Below are 15,661 nucleotides of genomic sequence, written 5' to 3' on the forward strand. Positions count from 1 at the left end.
CTAATCTTAAAATATTGTATATTGTGAAACTTTATCAATACATTGGGGTGTTTTTGTCCAAATGTGGAAAAGATATCTGAAATAACAGTGGAGAGCTAATGTATAACAAAAGACGATGCGATTTAGGATATAAGTGGTTCTTTGAAAAAAATTAAATTTCATTGCATTTCTTACTGAAAACAAACATTTAGATATAATACCCAGAAACTGACCTATTGTTGTTATAGAAAGAACAGGTACCCAGGATATTCAGCTCGTTTTCGTAAATCTGATGAATCAGTATGTATGTGAGCCCTATCAATTCCCTTTGACTTGTGTGCTGAGTCGCTTCAGTCATGTCCAAATCTGTGTGACTCTATGGACTGTAGCCCACCAGGTTTCTCTGTCCAGTGGGATTCTCCAGGCAAGAATTCAGGCTTGGGTTGCCATGCCTTCCTCCAGGGGATCTTCCCAACTCAGGGATCAAACCTAGATCTCCCACTTTGCAGGTGTACCCTGAGCCACCAGGGAAGCCCAGACCCTCCTGGTCCTCCTTAAAATGCACTGACCACAATCATCACCAATCACATTTCATATGCATATTTAGATTACAAGTTCATTCTTTTAACAAAAATGCCTCCTTGTGCTAGGTACTGTGGTGTCATATTTTAAGAATAGAAAATTAATTATAACTCCCATTCATGAATCTCAAATTCGGGGTAACAAGAAAAAGGAACATTCCACTAATATAAGCTCAAACCCATGATTCAGTCAGAAATATTCCATTTTTTAGTGTAGCAATCATACATATTTTTTTTTATTTTCTGACCATTAGATGCCTCAGAATGTATCTAATTATAAACAATTGACATTTGATACAGTCATAAATGATACAGTCATCATTTACATTTGCTCCCTATTTAATGATGACTTCATGAAACTAAAGGAAATAAAGATCAGCAACCTAAGCAATTGTTTGAATAGATGAACAGTTACTGGAGCTACCTAGCTCTTCACTTAAAAATATACTAGCAGATTTGTTTTACTTTCCCAACATTACCCTTGCATTACCCCTTAAATCAGACCACCAAATATAACTCACAGATTAATAGCATCAACTTTCAGATGAATGAGGTAAATGCAACTTTCTTTACAGATGATTTAAATTTGGAGATGCAATTATCAACCTGCCAAGAGGACTGGGCTTTTAAAAACTGTATTAGAGACTGGTAAAAGGACTAGACTAGTTATCATATATTTGCATTAAAATAAAACTCTTAATGCAAATAAATACTTTTAAATTAAGCGAATTACTATATTACCAAGGTATGTGGGGTTTGGGGTTTGAGGAGTGATCGAGCCTGCATTTATTATTTATGCATAAAGTAGCCTCACAAAATGAGACTACTGTGACTGATAGTTACCTAAAATTGTTACTGTTGTCTCTAATGTTTTCAATCTATATGACAGATTACTAGTCACATTAGATTCAGTATCATTTATTTATATCACAAACTCTTATTTTCAGTTCAGTTCAGTCAGTCAGTCGTGTCCGACTCTTTATGACCCCATGAATCGCAGCACGCCAGGCCTCCCTGTTCATCACTATCTCCCGGAGTTCACTCAGACTCATGTCCATCGAGTCTGTGATGCCATCCAGCCATCTCATCCTCAGTCATCCCCTTCTCCTCCTGCCCCCAATCCCTCCCAGCATCAGAGTCAACTCTTCGCATGAGCTGGCCAAAGTACTGGAGTTTCAGCTTTAGCATCATTCCTTCCAAAGAAATCCCAGGGCTGATCTCCTTCAGAATGGACTGGTTGGATCTCCTTGCAGTCCGAGGGACTCTCAAGAGTCTTCTCCAACACCACAGTTAAAAACATCACTTCTTCAGCACTCAGCCTTCTTCACAGTCCAACTCTCACATCCATACATGACTACTGGAAAAACCACAGCCTTGACTAGACGGACCTTAGTCGGCAAAGTAATGTCTCTGCTTTGAATATACTATTTAGGTTGGTCATAACTTTTCTTCCAAGGAGTAAGCGTCTTTTAATTTCATGGCTGCTATCACCATCTGCAGTGATTTTGGAGCCCCCCAAAATAAAGTCTGACACTGTTTCCACTGTTTCTCCATCTATTTCCCATGGAGTGATGGGACCGGATGCCATGATCTTCGTTTTCTGAATGTTGAGCTTTAAGCCAACTTTTTCACTCTCCTCTTTTACTTCCATCAAGAAGCTTTTTAGTTCCTCTTCACTTTCTGCCATAAGGGTGGTGTCATCTGCATATCTGAGGTTATTGAGATTTCTCCCTGCAATCTTGATTTCAGCTTGTGTTTCTTCCAGTCCAGCCTTTCTCATGATGTATTCTGCATATAAGTTAAATAAGCAGGGTGACAATATACAGCCTTGATGTACTCCTTTTCCTATTTGGAACCAGTCTGTTGTTCCATGTCCAGTTCTAACTGTTGCTTCCTGACCTGCATACAGATTTCTCAAGAGGCAGGTTAGGTAGTCTGGTATTCCCATCTCTTTCAGAATTTTCCACAGTTTATTGTGATCCACACAATCAAAGGCTTTGGCATAGTCAATAAAGCAGAAATAGATGTTTTTCTGGAACTCTCTTGCTTTTTCCATGATCCAGCAGATGGTTGGCAATTTGATCTCTGGTTCCTCTGCCTTTTCTAAAACCAGCTTGAATATCAGGAAGTTCACGGTTCACGTATTGCTGAAGCCTGGCTTGGAGAATTTTGAGAATTACTTTGCTAGCGTGTGAGATGAGTGCAACTGTGCAGTAGTCTGAGCATTCTTTGGCATTGCCTTTGTTTGGGATTGGAATGAAAACTGACCTTTTCCAGTCCTGTGGCCACTGCTGAGTTTTCCAAATTTGCTGACATATTGACTGCAGCACTTTCATAGCATCATCTTTCAGGATTTGAACTAGCTCAACTGAATTCCATCACCTCCACTAGCTTTGTTTGTACTGATGCTTTCTAAGGCCCACTTGACTTCACATTCCAAGATGTCTGGTTCTAGATCAGTGATCACACCATCATGATTATCCGGGTCGTGAAGATCCTTTTTGTACAGTTCTTCTGTATATTCTTGCCATCTCTTCTTAATATCATCTGCTTCTGTTAGGTCCATACCATTTCTGTCCTTTATCGAGCCCATCTTTGCATGAAATGTTCCCTTGATATCTCTAATTTTCTTGAAGAGATCTCTAGTCTTTCCCATTCTGTTGTTTTCCTCTATTTCTTTGCATTGATCACTGAAGAAGGCTTTCTTATAGGCATCAGTGAATGTAAGAGTTGGAGATAAAGAGAGAGGCTGATGACAATGAATAAATATTATTCTTTGCAATAGATAGAAGTGTAGTACAGGAAAATGTAAGAAAATTAATTGGTAATCAGAAGAAATTTCATTTATTATAAAGGCTGTATTTCAAATCAGTAGAGGAAATATTTTCAATATATTGTCTTGGGTCCACTTGGAGAGATATTTGAGGGAAAGAAACCAGAACTGAATGCTTGATTTACCCTGTATAAGAGCAAATTCTAGCTGGAGCAAAGGTTTAAATGTCAAGAAAAATAGCAAAAGAAAACAGTAACCATAATAAACACTCACACATGTATAAAAATTCATATACACACATAATCATAAATGTAGTAAAAACAGATATGTCCTCATAATCATGTGTAAATAATATTGTTAAAACCTGAAAGAGTAGCTTATTGTCATAGATACAAGGAAGAGTGCCATGAGTTGATTCAGTTGGAGGATTCTAGAGTCAGATTTTTCTTCTCACCCTTCAACTTTATGCAAATTATTGTTTTTTCTTTTGTGTCTCTTTTTCTTGTAGGTACTCACAAGACTCTTTTGAAATTCTGAAGATAAAATAGTTAATAATGTAGAGTGCACAGAACTGTTGTTGGCATATCAGTTTACTTCAGTCGCTCAGTCATGTCCGACTCTTTGCAACCCCATAGACTATCACACCAGGCTTAACTGTCCATCACTAACTCTCATGTCCATCAAGTCAGTGATGCCATCCAACCAGCTTATCCTCTGTTATCCCCTTCTCCTCCTACCTTCAATCTTTCCCAGCATCAGGGTCTTTTCCAATGAGTCAGTTCTTTGCATGAGATGGCCAAAGTATTGGAGTTTCCATTTCAGCATGTCTTTCCAATGAATATTCAGGACTGATTTCCTTTATGATTGACTGGTTTGGTCTCCTTGCAGTCCAAGGGACTATCAAGAATCTTCTCCAACACCACAATTCAAAAGCATCAATTCTTTGGCGCTCAACTTTCTTTGTGGTCCAACTCTCACATCTATATATGATTACTGGAAAAACCATACCTTTGGCTAGACAGACCTTTGTTGGCAAAGTAATGTCTCTGCTTTTTAATATGCTGTCTAGGTTGGTCACAGCTTTTCTTCCAGGGAGCAAGCATCTTTTAATTTCATGGCTACAGTCACCATCTGCAGTCATTTTGGAGCCCAATAAAATAAAGTCTGCCACTGTTTCTACTGTTTCCCCATCTATTTGCTATGACTTGATGGGACTGGATGCCATGATCTTAGTTTTCTGAATGTTGAATTTTAAGCCAGCTTTTTCACTCTCCTCTTTCACTTTCATCAAGAGGCTCCTTATTTCTTCTTCACTTTCTGCCATAAGTGTGGTGTCATCTGCATATCTGAGGTTATTGAGATTTCTCCTGGCAATCTTGATTCCAGCTTGTGCTTCATCCAGTCCAGCATTTTGCATGATGTACTCTGCATAGAGGTTAAATAAGCAGGGTGACAGTATACAGCCTTGACATACTCCTTTCCCCATTTGTTCTATGTCTGTTGTTCTATGTCCAGTTCTAACTGTTGCTTCTTGACCTGCATAGATTTCTCAGGAGGCAGATAAGGTGGTCTTGGGTTTCCATCTCTTTAAGAGTTTTCCACAGTTTGTTGTGGTCCACATAGTCAAAGGGTTTAGTGTAGTCCTTAAAACCTCTCAAAAATCACTATTTATATCTTTGAGGTGTCCCTCCACCAGAGTTCCACAAAGCAAATTTTTATCTGCTAGATAACTCCGAATACACTGTAACAATTTATTGTAGCCAGTATTCCATGATGGGTCATCAGATAAATTGGGACAGGGACAGACAGATACATATATGACATATATGTAATTTTTCTCAACCAAAGTTTTGTGATGTTTCCCATCTCATACATCTTTTTTCCCCCATAAATCAGGGGAGTTTGTGCTGTAGTTTACCTTTTATGCCAAAGTACACACTGAATTTCGGTGGGGAAAACCAGATACAATTTATGAAGCTAGCCAAAATAAGAGAGCCGAGAGAGGGTCAGGCAGTTATCCTGATTTAGCTTGTTTTCATCATCTCCATTTTCTCAGGAAGAACATCACAAGTTTTTCTTTGTTTGTTTGTTTTTCCATTCAAACTCAGGGTGACATTAAGCTGCAGGATATTGTATTTTTATCTCCAAATCAGAAGCATAAATCCAACACTCTCCAAAAAAAAACCTATGTACAGTATTTAAGGAACTGATAAGAAAGCTTATCAGCTCAGATGAAGCTGAAAAAATTCAACAGAATTTGGTTTCAGTTTGCTAAAATATATGTACATGCACATAAAAATGGCAACAGAAATGTACTTTTTCCTACAAAAATGTTTATTTATTTACTAGTTTACTCTTACAAGGAACAAGTTCTAATTTCAAAACTATCAATAGTATTTTTCACTTTAATAGATTCACACCATACTCAGATTAATTTTTAAATGTTTTTTTCTGCCAAATTGTAGATAGCTACTGATGACCTGGTTTTAGTATTGAATTAGTATTAAATTTAGTATTAAACTCTTCAAAAAAGAGCAAAAACCCTCATATTTAAAAATATAAAATTCCTAAAATTCCATTTAAAAAATGAATGAGTCACAGGGATAAAAATATACAGTGTGAATATAGTCAGTAATAATATATTTTTGAATTATGATGGTCAAAAGATGGTCAAAAGGTAAAACTTTCCAGGTACAAGATAAGTATAATGTACAACATGATCAATATAATTAATGCTTTTGTGTGTTATATATAAAGTTGTTAGAATAAATTTTAAGAGTTCACATCACAAAGAGAAAACATTTTCTTTACCTTTTATTTTGTATTTATATCAGAGATGGATGTTCACTAAGTTTTTGTGGCAATCATTCCATGATGTATGCAAGTTAAATCATTATTCCATAGGCATTAAACTTATAGAGCTGTGCATCAGTTGTATCTCAATAAAACTGGAAAGAAAAACATAATTCCTCAATAGGGTACCATAAGATGTTTATATGGAACCATGTAAATTATTACCACCCAGACAGAAATCTCTTAATATAAATTGAATCACCAACAGTGTATTCCATTGTGACATTATCGAGGCATGCAACATAGGGCATCCCACTCACAGAGGAGACCATATGCCAATTTATATACCAAATGTTAACATATAATAGTTTGGTAAAAACAAGTTGATATGAAGCAAACTTCAAACAGTTCTTTTAAAAGAAGCTAATGGAGAGGAAGAAATGAAGCCACAAAACCTGATAATTCTTCATCAGGCAATTTAATGTGATAACAAGAATTGATATTCTTTTTTGAAAAAAAAATTCCTATAAGAAGAAATAATTGTGGAAGCATGAGAATTTATTTCAATAAGCTGAACAAAATGCTTAAAATTCAAAATGCAATTCACCCTAAAGTGCTTGAGATTAAAAATGAAATATAACTCAGAATATACATATTTACACTTATCTCTTGTAGAGCATATGTTCCCTTCCAAGCTATGCAAGGATTTACCATTTGCCATGTTTTCATGGATTAAATATTGTTAGATGCTCCAAGGCACTGTTCATAGCTACTTTCAAGATTAAAACTAACCAAAAAAAAAAAAATCTGTTTTAAATACATCCTTGTTATTTGACACTTTAGTGCCTCTAAATCACATAAAGACAGCCTATTTTATTCCTCTGTAATTCAATACTGCAAATGTAAGCATATTGAATATTAATATGATCAATAGAAAAACATCTAAGACAGTTGTATTTCTTTTTAATTCTACAAAGTAATATACTGGATACTTTTTACAAGGCTGGGAGGGCTATCAAGTCTTGAATATTCACTCACTTTGCTTTTTCTATGTGCAACTATGTGTTTATGTTTTTATCACTTTTTTCTTTTTTCCACAAGCACTTGTAAGAACAAACAATAATTATTTAGTATACAGGGCACCTTCTATGTAACTTAAATCTTTCCTCTTGTCTCTCAATAGCAGAGCCACTACATTTTTAATTTGGAAGTATAATGTCTTAAGTGTCATTTCTATTGAAGGGGAGCAGAATATGAAACCCCTAAATGTGCCACTTTGACATGAGGATTATTATAAGCAGCAGAAGGCACATAAGACCCAGCAGATTGAGGAAATACATTTACCTTTCCCTAAAACCTCTAAGAATTTAAATAAGGAGCCTAGTCCTGAAAGAGAACAACTGCCAAAGATGACTTTTTTTTTTAATCTGAAGACTTATCTGCATGGAAGGGCAAACATCTAATTAGCAAACATCTGTGCTTCTTAACTTCCTGTGAATTGTCCTCCACTTTAAAGCCTCTACTCCATTTCTTACTTCAGGATATAATATATTTTATTAACATGCTATATTAATACTACAGCACATTGAAGACTTTAAGAAGTTCTTAAGTAGAGACACTTGGTTTGCTTAACTTTATTTCAACATTTGCTTGTCTTATTGGAACCTGTTAACATTCCAGTGTTTATTTAGATAACATGACTCTTTAACAGCTCTCCTGCCTGCTTGTCCATTTGATTTGGCCCTCTTTAGAGGGGTGTGTCTCCAGTACTCTTGCCTGGAAAATCCCATGGACGGAGGAGCCTAGTAGGCTGCAGTCCGTGGGGTCGCTAAGAGTCGGGCAGACTGAGCGACTTCACTTTTGCTTTTCACTTTCATGCATTGGAGAAGGAAATGGCAACCCACTCCAATGTCCTTGCCTGGAGAATCCCAGGGACGGGGGAGCCTAGTACGCTGCCATCTGTGGGGTCGCACAGAGTTGGACACGACGGAAGCGACTTAGCAGCAGCAGCAGCAGCAAAGGGGTGTGTGTGTGTGTGTGTGTGTGTGTGTGTGTGTGTGTGTATGTGTGCGTGCACACGTATGTGTATAAATTGCTATTTGCCACTAGCCAAGCTGAAGCATATTTTATAAAATAATTATATGAAACTTTCTGCTTCAGTATTGAGGAGTTTGACTTGGTGATACTGCCCCCTAAATCACACAGTGTTCTCTTCATAGGAATCCTCTGCAGAAAGTATTTTATATATCAGGACCAGCAAAAGCAATAGTCATGCTATGATTTTTAAAATTAATTTTTAATGGATTACAAAGTTAAAATCAGTCTGATTTCAGTGTTGACCATCTGGTGATGTCCATGTGTAGAGTCTTCTCTTGTGTTGTTGGAAGAGGGTGTTTGCTATGACCAGTGCATTCTCTTGGCTGAACTTTATTAGCCTTTGCCCTGCTTCATTCCATATTCCAAGGGCAAATCTGGCTATTGACTTCCCACTTTTGCATTCCAGTCCCCTATAACGAAAAGGACATCTTTTTGGGGTGTTAGTTCTAGAAGGTCTTGTAGGTCTTCATAGAACCATTCAACTTCAGCTTCTTCAGCGTTATTGGTCAGGGCATATTCTTGGATTATTGTGATATTGAATGGCTTGCCTTGGAAAAGAACAGAGATCATTCTGTCGTTTTTGAGATTGCATCTAAGTACTGCATTTCGGACTCTTTTGTTGACCATGATGGCTACTTCATTTCATCTAAGGGATTCCTGCCCACAGTAGTAGATACAATGGTCATCTGAGTTAAACTCACCCATTCCAGTCCATCTTAGTTCACTGATTCCTAGAATGTCGACATTCACTCTTGTCATCTCCTGTTTGACTATTTCCAATTTGTCTTGATTCATGGACCTAACATTCCAGGTTTCTATGCAATATTGCTCTTTACAGCATCAAACCCTGCTTCCATCACCAGTTCCATTCACAACTGGGTGTTGTTTTTGCTTTGGCTCCATCCCTTCATTCTTTCTGGAGTTATTTCTCCACTGATCTCCAGTAGCATATTGGGCACCTACTGACCTGGGGAATTCATCTTTCAGTGTCCTATCTTTTTGCTTTTTCATACTGTTCATGGGGTTCTCAAGGCAAGAATCTGAAGTGGTCTGCCATTCCCTTCTCCAGTGGACCACATTCTGTCAGACCTCTCCACCATGACCCTCCCGTCTTGGGTGGCCCCACACGGCAAGGCTTAGTTTCATTGAGTTAGACAAGGCTGTGGTCTCTGTGATCAGATTGGCTAGTTGTCTGTGATTGTAGTTACAGTCTGTCTGCCCTCTGATCCCCTCTCTCGGTGCCTACCATCTTACTTGGGTTTCTCTTACCTTGGACGTGGGGTCTCTCTTCACGGTTGCTCCAGCAAAGCGCAGCCGCTGCTCCTCACCTCTGATGCAGTGTAGCTCCTCTCAGCCACCGCCCCTGCCCTTGGGCGCAGGGTAGTTCCTCTCAACTGCGCTAGTGCGTCTTAGCAGCCGCCACATTCATGCGCCGTCACAGAAATACGTGAACCGTGAACTTCCAGATGTTCAAGCTGGTTTTAGAAAAGGCAGAAAAACCAGAGATCAAATTGCCAACATCTGCTGGATCATCGAAAAAGCAGGAGAGTTCCAGAAAAACATCTATTTCTGCTTTATTGACTATGCCAAAGACTTTGACTGTGTGGATCACAATAAACTGTGGAAAATTCTGAAAGAGATGGGAATGCCAGACCACCTGATTGTCTCTTGAGAAACCTGTATGCAGGTCAGGAAGCAACAGTTAGAACTGGAAATAGAACAACAGACTAGTTCCAAATAGGAAAAAGAGTACGTCAAGGCTGTATATTGTCACCCTGCTTATTTAACTTCTATGCAGAGTACTTCATGAGAAACGTTGGGCTGGAGGAAGCACAAGCTGGAATCAAAATTGCCAGGAGAAATCTCAATAACCTCAGATATGCAGATGACACCACCCTTATGGCAGAAAATGAAGAGGAACTAAAAAGCCTCTTGATGAAAGTGAAAGAGGAGAATGAAAAAGTTGGCTTAAAGCTCAACATTCAGAAAACTAAGATCACGGCATCCGGTCCCATCACTTCATGGGAAATAGATGGAGAAACAGTGTCAGACTTTATTTTGGGGGGCTCCAAAATCACTGCAGATGTTGATTGCAGCCATGAAATTAAAAGACGCTTACTCCTTGAAGGAAAGTTATGAGCAACCTAGATAGCATATTCAAAAGCAGAGACATTACTTTGCCAACTAAGGTCCGTCTAGTCAAGGCTATGGTTCCAACGGTCATGTATGGATATGAGAGTTGAACTATAAAGAAAGCTGAGCGCCAAAGAATTGATGCTTTTGAACTGTGGTGTTGGAGAAGACTCTTGAGAGTCCCTTGAACTGCAAGGAGATGCAACCAGTCCATCCTAAAGGAGATCAGTCCTGGGTGTTCATTGGAAGGACCAATGTTGAAGCTGAAACTCCAAAACTTTGGCCACCTGTTGCAAACAGCTGACTCATTTGAAAAGCCCCGATGCTGGGAAAGATTGAGGGCAGGAGGAGAAGAGGACGACAGAGGATGGGATGGTTAGATGGCATCACCGGTTCAATGGACATGGGTTTGGGTGAACTCCAGAAGTTGGTGATGGACAGGGAGGCCTGGTGTGCTGCAGTTCATGGTGTCACAAAGAGTTGGACATGACTGAGTGACTGAACTGAACCAAACCGAAAGTTAAAATCATTTAGAGTCTAAGTAGCAAAATTATATTATAAAGATAACTTTAACATCTACACACTCAGAATTGAAAGAACATTTTATTCCTAGTTTCTAGCAGAGTCTTGACAAATAGTAGGAAAGCAGTAAATACTTTTCTAATGTCTATCACTATTTCGTTTAGACAATTATTTTCACACTTATGATGCAAACCATCCTGGAAAGTTATTTATATTATGTAAAAGCAGAACATGGTATTATATAACACACCCTTGCTGTGTCCTATGAAAATTCATTCTCTCTATCTTACCCCTCTCCATCCTGTGACCTCTACCCAAAAGGCTTGATTTTGTTCAGATTTCCATCCTCTCTTCCAGTTGGAGAGTCTGACCCATCTCTAGTAAAAGCAAGTAAATCCTAGTTTGTCTCAGCTAATCATGATAACTAATTCTAGCGAACGGTGTGTGAAGAAACTTACTAAGGGAACACTTAGGAATGATTTGTTCACCCTTTGAAATGAAGATACAGAGTTTCTCTCTTGTGATGATGGCCATCATTACCATGGCTGGGTGTGATGTCTTGGAAATGTGGATAAACCAAAAAGCAAAGCCCATAAACATGGGGACTGGGGATTAGAGGCAGAGACATGGGAATAAATGAAGTCATTAATATTCTTATGTCACTGAATAAACCAGCCCTGGAGTTGTCCTTTCCTGTCTTTCCCTGAATTTTTGATAAGTGAGAATCTTATTAAGTAAATGAGTAAATTTTCAAAATTTACAAAGTCCAATTAAGGCTATTCAAATGGGAATTTTATGTTACTTGCAGTCAACACATCCTAACTGTCATACTCATCTAACTTCTAATACTTTTACTCAGATTTTAATCATCAAATCTAGTTTTTGTAGTTTAAATTTGTGAGCTCTAAGAATTTCATATCACCAGACTTTTATTTTCCTCTTATTTTTACTAAGATTATAGGTGCTAGATTATCCTTCACTCAGATTCAATGGTATTGTATCCTTATAAAATTTAGTTTGTTTATTTTGGGAAGTGTCAACATGAATAGAAATGTTCCATCTTTAAACGTAAACACATTAAGTTTAAGCTTCCAAAATAAATATATTGAAACTTTATGTCAACACTTTTTCTGATAAATTTTCAACTATTTCTCATTCACAGTGATTTTTTTCATAAACATATATTCAAAATGGTGAACATTTTCATCCTCTACTTTAATAAAACTTAATAATCCCAGGCTTGACTGACTGAAATTGAGAACTTCTATGTTAATATCTTTAATGGCACATCTTAAAACTAGGTCTTTCTAGCTGAAATTTTCCAACCTTACAGCGGTATTTCTTTTGAGAGGATTTATCATGTGGAATTTAGTACAGTAGACATGGCCCTTGCACCACTCTCTATTTCTCAGTATTTGTATTTGAATGGAACATCCTGCTGGAATATGCTCTTACTTTTCTGTTTGTGAAACATAATAAATTATAAAAATAGTTTATTTCTCTAGATGAAAAAATAATCAAAGGACAGTAAATCCTGTCATTATGTTAATACATGTCTCTCCCATGAAGACAAATCCAACATATCAAATATTGAAGAGAATGACACCTAAAATATTTTTTTACTAGTTAAGTTCAGGACTTTAAAAGAAAATGAAAAAATCACCCAACAGAAAATTTTAAATTTGTAGCATTTTCATTCAATTGTGAAATGATTATTTTTTTAATCCATGTTGACATCTTCTTTTCAACTTTTTCTGTTATGTGAATCAGATGAGTATAGATGGACAATGAAACATATTAATATGATCTCCTTTAATTACCAATCTCACTCACTTAAGCAGTTGATGAAAACAGCTGGTTATAAAGCAGAGAAATTTTCTTCAAATCAAGGAAGATAAAAACTGTTTTAGTTAGCCCATGCTAACTAAATATTATAATCTGGTACTTAAACAACAGACATATATCTCTCAGTCCGGGTGGCTGGGTACTCAGAGATCAGGGTGACAGTATGATCGAGATCTGGTGAGGACGTGCACATGTCACACTTCTTCATTAGCTCCTAGCTTCATTTTAGAGATCTCTTTTAGCAATACTGATGCCATTTTGGTTTCTTTTCATAAATTATAAATGAAAAAAAAAAACAGTACACACTGTCCTAGTATGTTAGGATAAAGAGTGCAAGTCAGTAAGTCAGGGAATCCGTATATATATATATATATATATATATATATATGGATTCTATATATGCAAATATACATATATTTCTATGAATATTAATATATATTTGACAGATAACGTATCAGAAATACTCTCTGGAGCTGACATATGAATTTTTGAGTCCTCTGCATATAAAGGATCATTGAATGCTTGCTTTTGGTGTGAGGGAGATAGTGTGCAGAAGAATGAGGGCATAAAGGTCTGGGAAGAAACCTCGAGAGACTCCAGCATTAAGAGAGGAGAAGACAGGTTCATTCATGGTAGGAGTTTGGGCAGATGTGGTCAACTGAAAATTAAGGAAAAGAAGTTTCATTTTGCAAGAGTGTGACTGTGATGATGTTCCATGAAATCTAAATAGGAAAGGAGCAAAGGAACCACCATAATAGTTAATCTCTTTTTGTTGAAAAACCAAAGTAAATAGGCAAGTTGAAAAGAGGGTAGGTGGCATTCTGAATGAAATGTCTAATTGTTAGTTTTATAGCTGTTATACATGTTGACAAGAACCAACGTGATGGGGAGAGTAGCTAAAACAGAGGGATGGCTATCACTGAAGGTAAATGACTTGAATCACTGGGAAGCTGTTAGGTTAAATGAGCCATTCATGGTGACATTTAAGTCACCATGGCAACAGCTTAGGAATGAGGCATGTAGGGATACAGAGGAATTCTGTAAGCCAAGCTATGAAATTGCTAACGAATGAAAGGGGGTGATGTGAAAGTTGCTAAAAACAGTGATGAGAAGGAAGTACTATTGCTGAATACCACACACCTGAAAGAGAATTCCTTTTCTTTAAGAAGATAGAGAAGTAAATTTTGGCAGAGTTATTGGTGATGAGAGGAGAGCAAAGATCATACATCTCAGCCCCAAGGTTACTGAGGAATAGGAACATCAGCAGCTTGAGAAAACTCTACAGAAAATGGAATGTCGGGGAAGAACTAGTTTCACTTAAGTCAAGAAGTCAGGGAGCAGCTTAAGGAAATATAGCAATTGTCTCCTTGGAGTTAAGACATTTCTATAGGTCACAATTTGAGGGGTGGTTTGGGAGGCCTGGGTCGAGTTAATGAAGTATTGGAGTTTAGGAACTACTGTGTTGGAAAGGTACACGAGCAAGGGGAACACAGGAGGGGTGGAGGAGTTAAGAGCTTGTGATCCAGATGTTGACTGATGAGAACTGGAATGTGGGCAGGATGGATTTGGTCTCTACAGTTACTTTCAAGAGAGAATCCTGCTTACAGCAACTACATGAACATTTATTAGCTCAGCTGATGTGATGAATCTTCATAAACTGATTGAGAGGATTAAATAAGATTATACAGATGCTTTATAGAATGGAATAAAAAAGAGTCCATTATTATTGAAATGCCTGAGTCAAATTTAATAAAATAATTAGGTATCAATCAAGGTATTCTTTCCTCTTCTAAAGTTATAAGCATTTTTCCCACTGTCACTACAGGTATTGATATAATACTGAAGAGAATATGATGACATAATGACAGATCTAAATTTGATCAAATTCTACTTTTTTAAGATGAAGTCTCATCATTATTCTAGATTCTTCACTATGTGGTTCAAATTTTTAAGGCACCTGGTTGCCAAGTTTCCTTCTTCCAATTTCTCTTGATTCTATTTTTGTTAATCCTGTTTAAAGCATCATTTGGCATTTTTACTTTGAATAGGGAAAACAATAAACCATATGGCAAGACTATTTTAAATGTCGAATCAAGCATATTTCTAGAGCCATGAATAATCCCCAAACATATATTACTTAAAGGCTTCCTTCAAATACTGACCTTTTATTCATTGTGTATACACAATATCTATCATCTGTTAATTTTTTCCTATATGCTAGATGTTTTACATGTATTATTTCTAATCTACATAACAAGCTACAGAAGTGGATTTTCTAAATTTTATTTTCCCAGTGAGAAAACGAAGACTTGGAGAGATTAGATCTGTCCAAAGTCTCCACCTTATGAGTAATGAGAATCTTCGATCCAAACTTGAACCTGCCTGATTCCAAAACACATGATCTTTAATATTGTATTACTTCTACTTATTGTAATCACCTTTTCTAATAGGGTATGATTTGAAGAATGCAGAAAGAGTCTAGTTCTCTGGACATTTCTTTACTGGCTTAATGAAGTTCTGAATTTCCACCATTACAGAGTCAATCACTTGGGGTACCAATGATTTGAAATAACTTCCAGAAATAACTTCCAGAAATTTTAAAATATAGGCTGGAAATCACATGCATTATTACAAATATGTTCATAAGCACTCTTTCCTTTAGAAATGGTGTTCAGAGATCATGTGTGTTTGGCGTATGAAACTATTTGGGTCAAAAAAAGTAATTTAGACTTCATCTTCCCATGTGGGATTGTCCCTTGGTGGGACAGCACAGTGGAGAATCCTGGGTTATGTCTAAGTTCTGGGTATTGAAGAGCACAAGACTTTAGAGTGAGATTCAGAAATTATATATCAAAATACCTTATAAACAAAGCACTTTCTTTGTAACTTCATTCACAATTAGACTTACTTTACAAATGCTTTTATTTTATTATTTTTT

The sequence above is a fragment of the Oryx dammah genome, unplaced genomic scaffold, assembly GCF_014754425.2.
Source record: "Oryx dammah isolate SB20612 unplaced genomic scaffold, SCBI_Odam_1.1 HiC_scaffold_29, whole genome shotgun sequence".
Lineage (NCBI taxonomy): Eukaryota > Metazoa > Chordata > Mammalia > Artiodactyla > Bovidae > Oryx > Oryx dammah.